At 48.7% G+C, this 12,265-nt stretch overlaps 1 protein-coding gene across 1 annotated transcript in view; it reads right to left on the bottom strand.

Annotated features, from left to right (window-relative positions):
* PPP2R2A (protein phosphatase 2 regulatory subunit Balpha) overlaps nucleotides 1-12,265 on the bottom strand; it is a 422,643-nt gene that overhangs the window by 167,865 nt on the left and 242,513 nt on the right. The window lies entirely within an intron of this gene.

Genomic DNA, 12,265 nt, shown 5'->3' with positions numbered 1-12,265 from the left:
CTAGCCACCACCTGAGAGTACGCGGTGCTGTCTTCTGGTGGAGATGGTTTTGTAGGGTATGCCTCTGGGCTGTTATCTGACACTGGGGCGTCGTATAGGTCCCATGCGTCCTGGTCTTGGTCACCCTGGCTCATGGTGGTGTGAGCTGGGGAGTGTGATGGCGTTTGTGCTGGTGAAACGTTAATCACGGGCGGAGGAGAGGGTGGTGGTGTAACTCTTTTCACCACTTTTGGTTGTGGTGCTTGTTCCGTCTGGAACTCCAACCTTCTCTTTCTCCTAATGGGGGGAAGGGTGCTTATTTTTCCTGTCCCCTGCTGAATGAAGATACGCTTTTGCGTATGGTCCGCATCAGTTGCTTGTAGCTCTTCCTCAAACCTATGCTTCTGCATTTGGGAGGTTAGCGAGTGCTCTTCTGTATAAGAGCCTGAAGCTGGGTCGCTTGCAGTTTGTTTCGGCATCGAAACTTTGTCTGCGTGTTTTTTCGGCTCCGAGGTGACTTTTTTCCTTTTCGGGGCCGAAACCTCTCGGCGTCGATCTGTTTCGGTGCCGCTGTCTCGGCGTCGAGCCGTGTCCACACCGGCATCTCGGTGTCGAGGCTTGTCTCCAGCACTTTCTCGGTCCCGAGAAGGCTGCGTGCCGGTGTCTCGACCGGAGTCGGACGATCTCGGCACTGTTTGGGCCTTGTTCGGTGCCGACGGTCGGTCACCGATTTTATGGGTTGAGCCATGGCCTGGTGGCAGTGGCGTCCCCTGGGCCTTGTAAATGTTTCTTTGTGTGGTTTTCGACGTCTTACTCACGGTTTGTGTATCGTCGAATCCTTCGGAGTCTGAGTCTTGGATCGAGAAGGTACCTTCCTCTTCCTGTTCCTCGAACTCCCGTCGGGCTGTCGGTGCGGACGCCATTTGAAGTCTTCTGGCTCGACGGTCTCGGAGTGTTTTTCGGGACCGGAACGCACGACAGGCCTCGCAGGTGTCTTCGCTGTGCTCAGGTGACAGGCACAGGTTGCAGACCAAGTGTTGGTCTGTGTAGGGGTATTTATTGTGGCATTTGGGGCAGAAACGGAACGGGGTCCGTTCCATCGGCGTTCCTCAGCACGCGGTCGGGCCGACCAGGCCCCGACGGAGGATCGAAAAACTACCCCGAAGGGCACCGGAGCTCTTCGATCTTCGATGCGGTGTTGAATCTAAGTACGCCGATCCCGAACGCAACAATACCGACGAAAATCTTCCGAAATTAACTATTTTTTCTGTTCCGAAACTCGGAGCGACAGGAACACGTCCGAACCCGATGGCGGAAAAAAAACAATCGAAGATGGAGTCGACGCCCATGCGCAATGGAGACAAAAGGAGGAGTCACTCGGTCCCGTGACTCGAAAGACTTCTTCGAAGAAAAACAACTTGTAACACTCCGGCCCAACACCAGATGGCGAGCTATTGCAGAACATGCGTATCTACAGCGACAGATGCCATCGAACATAAAGGTACTTTATTTTTATGACAATATGCCAAAAGTATCTCAGCGAGTACCCTCAGTATGAGGATAGCAAATATACACAAGATATATGTACACAATACAAAAAATATGCAGTATAGTATTAGAAAACAGTGCAAACGATGTATTAGTTACAATAGGATGCAATGGGGACACATAGGGATAGGGGCAACACAAACCATATACTCCAAAAGTGGAATGCGAACCACGAATGGACCCCAAACCTATGTGACCTTGTAGAGGGTCGCTGGGACTGTAAGAAAACAGTGAGGGTTAGAAAAATAGCCCACCCCAAGACCCTGAAAAGTGAGTGCAATGTGCACTAAAGTTCCCCAAAGAGCACAGAAGTGGTGATAGGGGAATTCTGCAGGAAAGACACAAACCAGCAATGCAACAATGATGGATTTCCAAACGAGGGTACCTGTGGAACAAGGGGACCAAGTCCAAAAGTCACAAGCAAGTCGGAGATGGGCAGATGCCCAGGAAATGCCAGCTGTGGGTGCAAAGAAGCTGCTACTGGACAGTAGAAGCTGAGGATTCTGCAGGAACGACAAGGGCTAGAAACTTCCCCTTTGGAGGATGGATGCCCCACGACGTGGAGAGTCGTGCAGAAGTGTTTTCCTGAAGAAAGACCGCAAACAAGCCTTGCTAGCTGCAAGTCGTGCGGTTAGGGTTTTTGGATGCTGCTGTGGCACCAGGAGGGACCAGGATGTCGCCAATTGCGTCAGGGGACCCCTCTCAGAAGGAGCCCTCTCAGAAGCAGGCAGCACCCGCAGAAGTGGCGGAACAGGCACTACGAAGAGGAGTGAAACGGTGCTCACCCTTAGTTACACAAAGGAGTCCCACGTCGCCGGAGGACAACTCAGGAGGTCGTGCAATGCAGGTTAGAGTGCCGTGGACCCAGGCTTGGCTGTGCACAAAGGATTTCCGCCGGAAGTGCACAGAGGCCGGAGTAGCTGCAAAAGTCGCAGTACCCAGCAATGCAGTCTGGCGTGGGGAGGCAAGGACTTACCTCCACCAAGCTTGGACTGAAGAGTCACTGGACTGTGGGAGTCACTTGGACAGAGTTGCTGGATTCAAGGGACCTCGCTCGTCGTGCTGAGAGGAGACCCAGGGGACCGGTGATGCAGTTCTTTGGTGCCTGCGGTTGGAGGGGGACGATTCCGTCGACCCACGGGAGATTTCTTCGGAGCTTCTAGCGCAGAGAGGAGGCAGACTACCCCCACAGCATGCACCACCAGGAAAGCAGTCGAGAAGGCGGCAGGATCAGCGTTACAGAGTTGCAGTAGTCGTTTTCGCTACTTTGTTGCAGTTTTGCAGGCTTCCAGCACGGTCAGCAGTTGATTCCTTGGCAGAAGGTGAAGAGAGAGATGCAGAGGAACTCTGATGAGCTCTTGCATTCGTTATCTAAGGAAATCCCCAAAGCAGAGACCCTAAATAGCCAGAAAAGAGGGTTTGGCTACTTAGGAGAGAAGATAGGCTCCTTCAGGTGTTGCTAGCCTATCAGGAGGAGTCTCTGACGTCACCTGCTGGCCCTGGCCACTCAGCAGTCCAGTGTGCCAGCAGCACCTCTGTTTCCAAGATGGCAGAGGTCTGGAGCACACTGGAGGAGCTCTGGGCACCTCCCAGGGGAGGTGCAGGTCAGGGGAGTGGTCACTCCCCTTTCCTTTGTCCAGTTTCGCGCCAGAGCAGGGCTGAGGGGTCCCTGAACCGGTGTAGACTGGCTTATGCAGAAATGGGCACCATGTGTGCCCATGAAAGCATTTCCAGAGGCTGGGGGAGGCTACTCCTCCCCTGCCTTCACACCATTTTCCAAAGGGAGAGGGTGTAACACCCTCTCTCTGAGGAAGTCCTTTGTTCTGCCTTCCTGGGCCAAGCCTGGCTGGACCCCAGGAGGGCAGAAACCTGTCTGAGGGGTTGGCAGCAGCAGCAGCTGCAGTGAAACCCCGGGAAAGGCAGTTTGGCAGTACCCAGGTCTGTGCTACAGACCCGTGGGATCATGGGATTGTGCCAACAATGCCAGGATGGCATAGAGGGGGCAATTCCATGATCATAGACATGTTACATGGCCATATTCGGAGTTACCATTGTGAAGCTACACATAGGTAGTGACCTATATGTAGTGCACTTGTGTAATGGTGTCCCCGCACTCACAAAGTCCTGGGAATTGGCCCTGAACAATGTGGGGGCACCTTGGCTAGTGCCAGGGTGCCCACACACTACGTAACTTAGCACCCAACTTTACCAGGTAAAGGTTAGACATATAGGTGACTTATAAGTTACTTAAGTGCAGTGTAAAATGGCTGTGAAATAACGTGGACGTTATTTCACTCAGGCTGCAGTGGCAGGCCTGTGTAAGAATTGTCAGAGCTCCCTATGGGTGGCAAAAGAAATGCTGCAGCCCATAGGGATCTCCTGGAACCCCAATACCCTGGGTACCTCAGTACCATATACTAGGGAATTATAAGGGTGTTCCAGTATGCCAATGTAAATTGGTAAAATTGGTCACTAGCCTGTTAGTGACAATTTGAAAGAAATGAGAGAGCATAACCACTGAGGTTCTGATTAGCAGAGCCTCAGAGAGACAGTTAGTCATAACACAGGTAACACATACAGGGCACACTTATGAGCATTGGGGCCCTGGCTGGCAGGGTCCCAGTGACACATACAACTAAAACAACATATATACAGTGAAATATGGGAGTAACATGCCAGGCAAGATGGTACTTTCCTACATCATGAGGGCAAAAATGCTGGGGGGAAATGTTTACAACCATCGCCGACAACCACCTATCTGAAGGTCTCAGCGTCTCAGCACTCTGCTTGCCAGATATACGGTAACACCCCTAGCCAGCTTGGGAGCTCCTGCGCTCCTATCCACTGCAAGGTGGTATTTAAAAGCGGCTGGGTAGGCACAGGACCTCCATCAAAGTTCTCCTCCAGTTCCTGCCAGCCGTAATATACTGCCAAAAACAACCCCACCTCACGGACGATCTTCTCGATGTCAGAGCTCCCTTTCACCCTCTCAGGAGAAAGCAAGGGGGGAGGGGGGTGTGGAATGGGGGGGAAAATGGAGTCTCCCAGCTCAGGGGTGCACGGTTCAGCCTCCCCACCCGACTGGCAGGGAGCTCCTTTTTCCAGCCCTGTTAGCAGGTATCTGCAATTTCCTTCAGGGCCCACCACTTCCTGCCAGCAGCTCCTCCAGACCCGCCTGGGTCACAGCAGTGTTTTCTGTCAAGGAAGTTCCTTCTGGTACCCCTGGGGCACGACACAGAGCACTTGCTAAACTGCGTTAGCTCCCAGGCTTTCCGGGGGTCGTTTTCCCTGCACCCGGACACCCATAGAGTGCTTCTCAACCACTGGAGCTAACATTTCAATAAAGCACTCTCGACCAGACATAATGCACTGTAAGCAAGGAATACGGCGAATCAGCTGCTTCCTCACACACTGTTGCATCTAAAGTGCTTTCTACACACTCCACACGAGCAAGGGGAAACAGGGACATCACCTAGACCCTGGAGACAGCAATGGGGCACAGGACTGCAGGGTCCCAGCACGAAGGCCAGCACAAGAGTTAAGAAGGCAGTGGCAGTTCCTCTGTGACCTAGCAGGTCACAGGTCGGCACCACAGCAGAGCAGTCTCAAGGTGGTTCCTGATAAGTCCTTCCCACAGGATCCAGTGTCCAGTTCCTTTTTTCATTAGTGTCTAAACTGTAGGGGACAGCCCCCTGTACTAATACTAATTTTGCCCAGCTTCCAAAAAGGGGGAGAGGATTCCAACCAGCACTAACCGGTTCCAGGACTGTCCCCTCTCTCCTCCAGCACTAGCTCCAGACAACAGCAGAGGGTAAATGAGCCCTTTGTGTGAGGCCAGGGCACAGCCTTTACAAATGCAGGTGTGCCCCACCTCTCCTTCTCCAAGCCCAGAAAGACCATTCAGTATGCAGGTGCACTCTTGTGAACCTCTACCCTCCCTGTGTACAGGCTCTGAAAAGTATGCACAAAGCCTAGCTGTCACTCTGCCCCAGAAGTGGATTGTAGGCAAGCTGCAAAACACCACGTGAGGACCAAAAAGAAAGAAGTTCCTTATGAAATGGCATGTTTAACATTATTTGTCGAATCTCAGGTATGAACCCTGAGATTCTGAGCCAAGTGGGCCGCTTAAGTGAAATGCTTATATTTACTCTCCTTGCTGTGGTGTCAGTAGCATCTACTGTGCACCGGTTGGAAGTGTTAGTAATGTTTTCCTCAGAAACTGTTAATCAAGTTGTTTATGTTCCTCTGGGAGATACTAGAGTAATTCTTCTTCTATTTCGTCCCAGTGGGCGTGGTCATAGCGTGCTAAAGGAACCTGCAAGTTGGCAATACACCAATGGTTGAGCTGCAACCCTTTTCCCTGCAGTCTATTGTTTTACTCTCCTTGTCAGGAGGCGAGGTGTCGCCTGTGGCCTAAGAGTTGGCATGCTTGCGGGTTGTGGTGGTAACTAGGGAGTCTGGCGGCAGCTGGCCTTTAATGTAATGAGGGGTAGATGGTGCAGTTTTATATATGTTTTTATATACCCTAGGTATTACAACCCTTACCCTACGCATGCTTTTTAACATGGGCAGGAATTGGGTAGCCCTGTGTATGGTGGAGAGTGTCGAACAGGAAGTCAACTTCTAAGTGCTCTTTATATAGTTTAACATTATGAATACAGCAGCCCTCGCTAGAACCTCTTGGTAAGAGATAGCATCTTCAGAGTGGAAGGATGTGTAGGATAAAGGCCAGGATCTCTGTCAGCATGGGAATCGGTGTCATAAGCGTCTCAGGGGTCATCTCCTTGTGGCCCCATACCCATCAGTGCGACTGTGGGACCCCTTGTGATGAAACATCCAAAGGCTATCCTGAAGGACATGGTGGTGCAGGAAAGTGTTGTAGTGGTGGAGGCTGAGGTGAAGGGTGATGTTGGTAAGGGATGTGGAAATGGTGGAGGGCTGGTAGCCTTGTCCATAATCTTCCTTTTAGGAAGGACAGGCATGTTCAAACCCTCTTCAAAAGGTAAGCTACTGTTTAGGTGGTGGAGAAGAAGCTTTAGCCAAGATCCCTCCAGTGTCATCAGGGATGCGTACTGTCTTCTGGTGTGTGTCCAATTTTTCCTGTAACTTATGCAGGATTGGTTCCACCAGTGATTCACAAATGGACAGAGCTCAGCTTCAATGTTTTCGGCTTTGAAGCTTTCGTCTTTGAGATGGAAGGTGCGCTTGGCATAGAGGTGGTTGATGTTGACTGCTGGCTCCGCACCAGAAGTCGAGATGGTGCAGATCACTGGTTTCGGTCGGATGAAGTTGAAGGAGGCTTTTAGCTTCGAATGTGCTTTTGGCACCGAGCCCGAAGGGAGTCTGTGGCGTTTTTTTGGTGCTGACTGGCTATGCAGCAGTGGTGACAATGGACCTCAGATTCTGAGACCAGAAGTACCAACATTTTTTTGGGCCGAGTTGGTCTGGTGGGCAGGGGGTGCTTTGCTCACAGGTTGAGCTGGTGTAAGGTCCTCCATTTCAAAGTCAAGCTCAGAGCCAGAACTTTTGTCAATGGAGAAGGCCTCTGCTTCCTTGGCCAATGGCTGGTTCATGGGCATGCTCCTCACCGAATAGGCTGGGAGTGTTGTTGGTGACTGAAGAACATCGAGGTAATGTGCTTTATGATCCTGAAGGGTATTTTTGGATTAGAACAATTTGCATGTGTCACAGTCTACTTCACTGTGTTCAGAGGACAAGCACAAGTTGCAAATCAAGTGTTGTCAGTGCAAGGGTACTTTATGTGGCAATACAGGCAGTATCTAAAAGGCATGTGTTCTATCACCAATTGTGCATTGTCGGGAACTGAGATGGAGGTTGAAGATAGGCCTTAAAGGGGTCGAAGGGGATCGAACCAGCAAGGATTTAGGTCAATGCACACATGGCAAGAACACAAATGGAAACAAAACCGATGGAAGAGATAAGATGTGGAACCAAAGATCAAACCGTGACAAATCGAAAACAGAGCGAAGGCACTCATGTCCGAACTCAACAGCAGGAGAAAACAATCTAACAATTGAGTCTATGCCCATGCACACTATCATCAACAGGAGGAGTCACTTGGTCTACTGACTCAAAAGAATTCTTCGAAGAAAAACAAATTTCACAACTCCGGAGCCAACACCAGATGGCAGGAGTATGCAAAGCATGCGTATCTATTAGATTTGTACTGACTACATCCTTGCAATACAGCATCACAAACCTCTCCCCCTCCCCCTAGGGGAGTGAAACAAGCCCAAAGACAGACGTCTAAAATATGCTCTACTTTTACCAGACAAATTCAAAATCATGACCAAGTACAAGACCTTCTTCACTGACTTGGAGGCAGCATAGGATTGGTCGGAACATTGTAGCACCTTGGCTCAGGTGAATTCCCCTTGGGAATGGCAATGGGTGGTGTGAGCTGTGCCACAAACAGGTGAGTGGACTGGAAGGGCAGGACAGCAGTGTGCATTAGTTACAGATGACACCTGCATCCCCACAAAAAGATGCAACACTTCACATCTGATTCCACTAACAATAATGAAGGTAAGGTCTTGCTAATTTTTTGACAGTGACAGCAAGTAACCCATTGTAATACCACAAACAGATGATCGGATGCCGGTTTACTCATCAGTCACGCTTGTTGGTGGGCACCTGGCTCTCTACCTTCAGATATATATTTGCCAGGAGCTTCAAACCAATGGCATTTACTGGGGAACATTGATTGTGGAAACAATGGCCTTGTGGAAGCACATCAATGGGATGAAGTTGCATCTGAGTTAATGCATGGGGTGTCCAAAATGCTGGTACAGCAACTGAGGGGGCTGGCTCCCTTCCATTTGCTCATGCGCTGTTGACCCTTGACACGAGCCACCACATGTAGGCACCCATCAGTGGCATGAAGACATTCACTACACTTGGTGACACCATCCCCCATTTCTTTTTAATAATACAATTCATAGCCAGTGTTATTTGATTCCCGCTTATACGGGCAAGCAACAGCTCAAGGTCCAACCCCGGGGAGGGTTTTACAGTTGGTCAACTAGCTTGCGTTTTTCTAATCATGGGTAATCATAGCTCCACATAGTTTAATGTCACTAGAGCGCTCATAGCACATTCTCATTTTGGCAGAAGTACTGTGGCCACAGGGACAGATGAATAGCTAAAGTGTTATGAGGTAGGAGCACGTCAGGTAACTGGTCAATCCTTTTGTAACCTCAACCATTCAAGGGCCCACACAGCATGCATACTTTTTACATGTGAATATCAAAGGGCCAGGGCAAATAGCTAAAAGGCGTCAAGCGCATACTAACTTGAAAAGGTGCACCATTCATATTGCAATACTGCAAGAGATGCATCTCACAAGGACTAATGGTCATTGGCTGCACTATCAGGGACAGCTGTTCTAAACACTTACTCCACTTATGTCAGGGGTGTTTTGATATGGGTACAGCCTGTCATCTGAAATCACATTAAATCACAACAAACTGATATGGAAGGAAGGTAGGTGAACATGCCAGCTTTGTTAGACGTCAGGGGAGTGTATTGCCTGGCTCTTTAGTCATTCAATGTGGGCCAAGTCATGCACTTGCACACGATCTCCACTTTTATTTCTAAGGCTCCACCCACAAGCCATTTCTGATGAAGGCTATAATTTTGTGCTTAACACAGCAAAAGATAAAAAAGCTGGATCTTCAACCACCATATCTGGTGCACCGGCACAATAAGTGGCAGTAAAATGAGCCTGATGGGTGCGTGATTGTGGCTTGGCAGATGTATGGATGGCGGGTCACAGACAGGGAATACTTGCATTATGTTCCCCTAAATGTGCTGTATACATGTATCGATATGATCTTTATATCACTACACCTTAAAGAACACAAAGTTGATGGAATATCTATCAATGACATCTGACAGCAACCTACTACTATTTTTGCAATTGGGTCATACCTAGTCAGGATCCCCAGACAAAATTAAATCTGCATTAAAACTTCCACAAGAGTGCACTCAGTAATCAGACACCAGTTGGCTCGGCTCAAGGAGGAGTGGCGCTGGCTTTAACAGGAAGCCACTGGACCAGAGTCCTTAATACAAGAATTTGTGCACAAGAGAAAACACGTTGATCTTCGCAACAGATTGGCGAAGCATGACTACAGGCAATATTTTGTTCAAAGACACATGGAAGGGGCCACTTACTATCTAAACTGATTCAAAATGAAGCACACTGAATGGCCAAAACAGCCAGCCATCATCCAGATGGAAACCATTTGAGTAGACATGAACGAAGTCTTCACTGCATACTATAAACAGCTGCACAAGTAACCAGGCACAAACGACACTAACTGCATAGACTACTTCTTGACTGCTACTATGCATTGCAGGTTATTACGGGGTCAAGTGCTTGAGATAGATGCACCGTTCACAGAAAAAGATTGCTGCATCAATTGAGCAACTCACGGAAGTCAAGACTCCCGGAAACAATGGTTTCTCCTTAAAATTTTTAAAACTTACCAGGCTACTTTGACAAAGCATCTCCTGGACATTTAATACGCATCCAGAGACAAAAGCATGCTCCCAACGACACCTTGTGAGGCAGTCATCACTATGTTGCCCACAACTGGTCAAGACTCTCTTGAAAGAGACTTATAATGTCCGTTATTTATAGCAAACTTTTTTTGTAATATCTTAAGGCAAAAAGGTAAAACACAACAAACAGAATTGAGGGTACACACGTGGTTCATCCGGATCACAGCATATCTACCCCAGGTAGAAGTGCCTCCCCCAATAGAGGCAGGCAATTCCATCATCTAGATGGGATACAAAGATCAGGTTCATGAAGCAGTGCAGTCTATCAATATGGAAAAATCCTTCAATACTTTTTATTGGACAGTTAGGTGAAGACCTGTGGCACACAGGATTTGGTGAGGGCATTCTAGCGTGGGTTTAGTTGCTATACACAGTCTGACACTTCAGATTAGGAGAAGGAGGGAGATCTACAAACCCAGGTTGGTCCAAAAAGTACTAGGCAGTGTTGCCCAGTCTCCTCCCTTCTATTTGCTCTTCCAATATAACTGTTGCATTGTACACACAACAGGTGATAGATACTGACTGGACAATGTGGGACGGGCACGCAATCTCATTATCTGCAGAGGAGGTCTTGATATATTTAAGTTATGTAAGCACTGGTCCCGGGCTGGCACTACAGACTCTGGAAGCCTTTAGTGAGATGCCTGACTTGACTGTAAATCAAACCTAATCTTGCCTATTCTCTTTATCGGATTCCTGTACTGAGACAGTCAGTAAGCAGGGTACGGCTGCATTTCACAGAGAATACCCTCACTCACACACTCAAACACCTCAAATGTCAGTACACGTTTACTCGGACATCAGAGCTGGGAACCTGAGCAGAGCACAATCTTCAAAATAGGGCCTCGTTAACATTCTGGATAAAGCTCCCTTTGTCACCATTGGGGCATATCACACTTTCGCTGGTAACACTTCTGGGACCTCAACAACTTGTTAATGGAGCTGGTGCGGAGTTTAAGTTGCTGCAGAGTGGGCTTCGACAAATTATTCCTCCCTAATGGTAGCAGAAGCCAGATTTTAGCCTTACTACATGGCAGGGCAGCTCCAATTGGACAGGACTTTGATTGCTAAAGATGCATCTCTGGAATTAAGATACTTGAGCCACTTTATGAGTGACAACCATCTTATGACAACTACTAGAGGGATGCCCTGGCACCACGTCAGCTCCTCTTCTTTTCTTGGAGACATCATTCTTCTGGTTTAGGTACCTCCATTAAACAGCACAGCAGATAGTTTATTCACTGTACCTCCTGCTCTGGTGCCTGCCTAGATTTAGGAAGGAAGGGAGGACGGCCGATATAGGAAAATTATCAGATTCAGGAACCCTCATGGCATTCACCGCAATGAGAGCAGGCTGTGGACTGCCTGCAGGGGTGTTCTTGGCTAACATGGCTCTTCTTAAAGCTGCAATCCCTATATGGGGTAAACGAGACAACAAGCTAGAAACAGGTGATAATTCACACATGCTAATAACATGGGTAACCCATCACCACAGAATTACAAATATATACCGGGCTCTCAGAGGGGAGCAAGGAGTGGACGTATCTGACCTTAGAACCAGGTGGGGCAGTGATGTTGAACTGAATCCGACGGTGACTAGCTGGCAGTTCTCTGCCATATATCTAAGGTCTCCAGAAATGCATGCCTTAAATGTCTGCAATTCACCTATGTGCATTGTGTGTACCTCTTGTCTGTCAGATTGCTCTGAAAATGTCCTAACATCCTCATAACTGTTCTAGATGTGGTACAGATGAGACAGATTTTTATCTTATGACCTGGGAATGTAATACGGTTCAAGCCTTTTTGGAGCTGTGCACGTGAACTTGTGATTAAACTGACTGATAAAGACATATCCAAACTCTGAAAATATGCCTTATAGGGTTGACGGCAATGCCCAAACCTGACAAAGCTAACAGCACATTCCCAAACCTCGTGATTGCCTCCTCAAAAAGAGGTAGTGCGATTTGTTTGCGTTCTAATCCCCTCTCCCCCTTCCCCGCCCCCACGCTGCTGTTAATCAAGGTCTAAAAAGCAGGTGGAGGACGCCATTAGTTGAATAAGACACAGGTTGGGAAACCCAGAGGAACTGCTGGGTGTGACTCCAGTCTCCTGGCACTAGCCCTAAAGTACTATGATACGTCATCACTGGAAC

Source organism: Pleurodeles waltl, chromosome 11 (assembly GCF_031143425.1).
Source record: "Pleurodeles waltl isolate 20211129_DDA chromosome 11, aPleWal1.hap1.20221129, whole genome shotgun sequence".
In the NCBI taxonomy this organism is placed as follows: domain Eukaryota; kingdom Metazoa; phylum Chordata; class Amphibia; order Caudata; family Salamandridae; genus Pleurodeles; species Pleurodeles waltl.
Note: the sequence above shows the minus strand (reverse complement) of the source record. Positions and strands in the feature narration are given on the sequence as shown.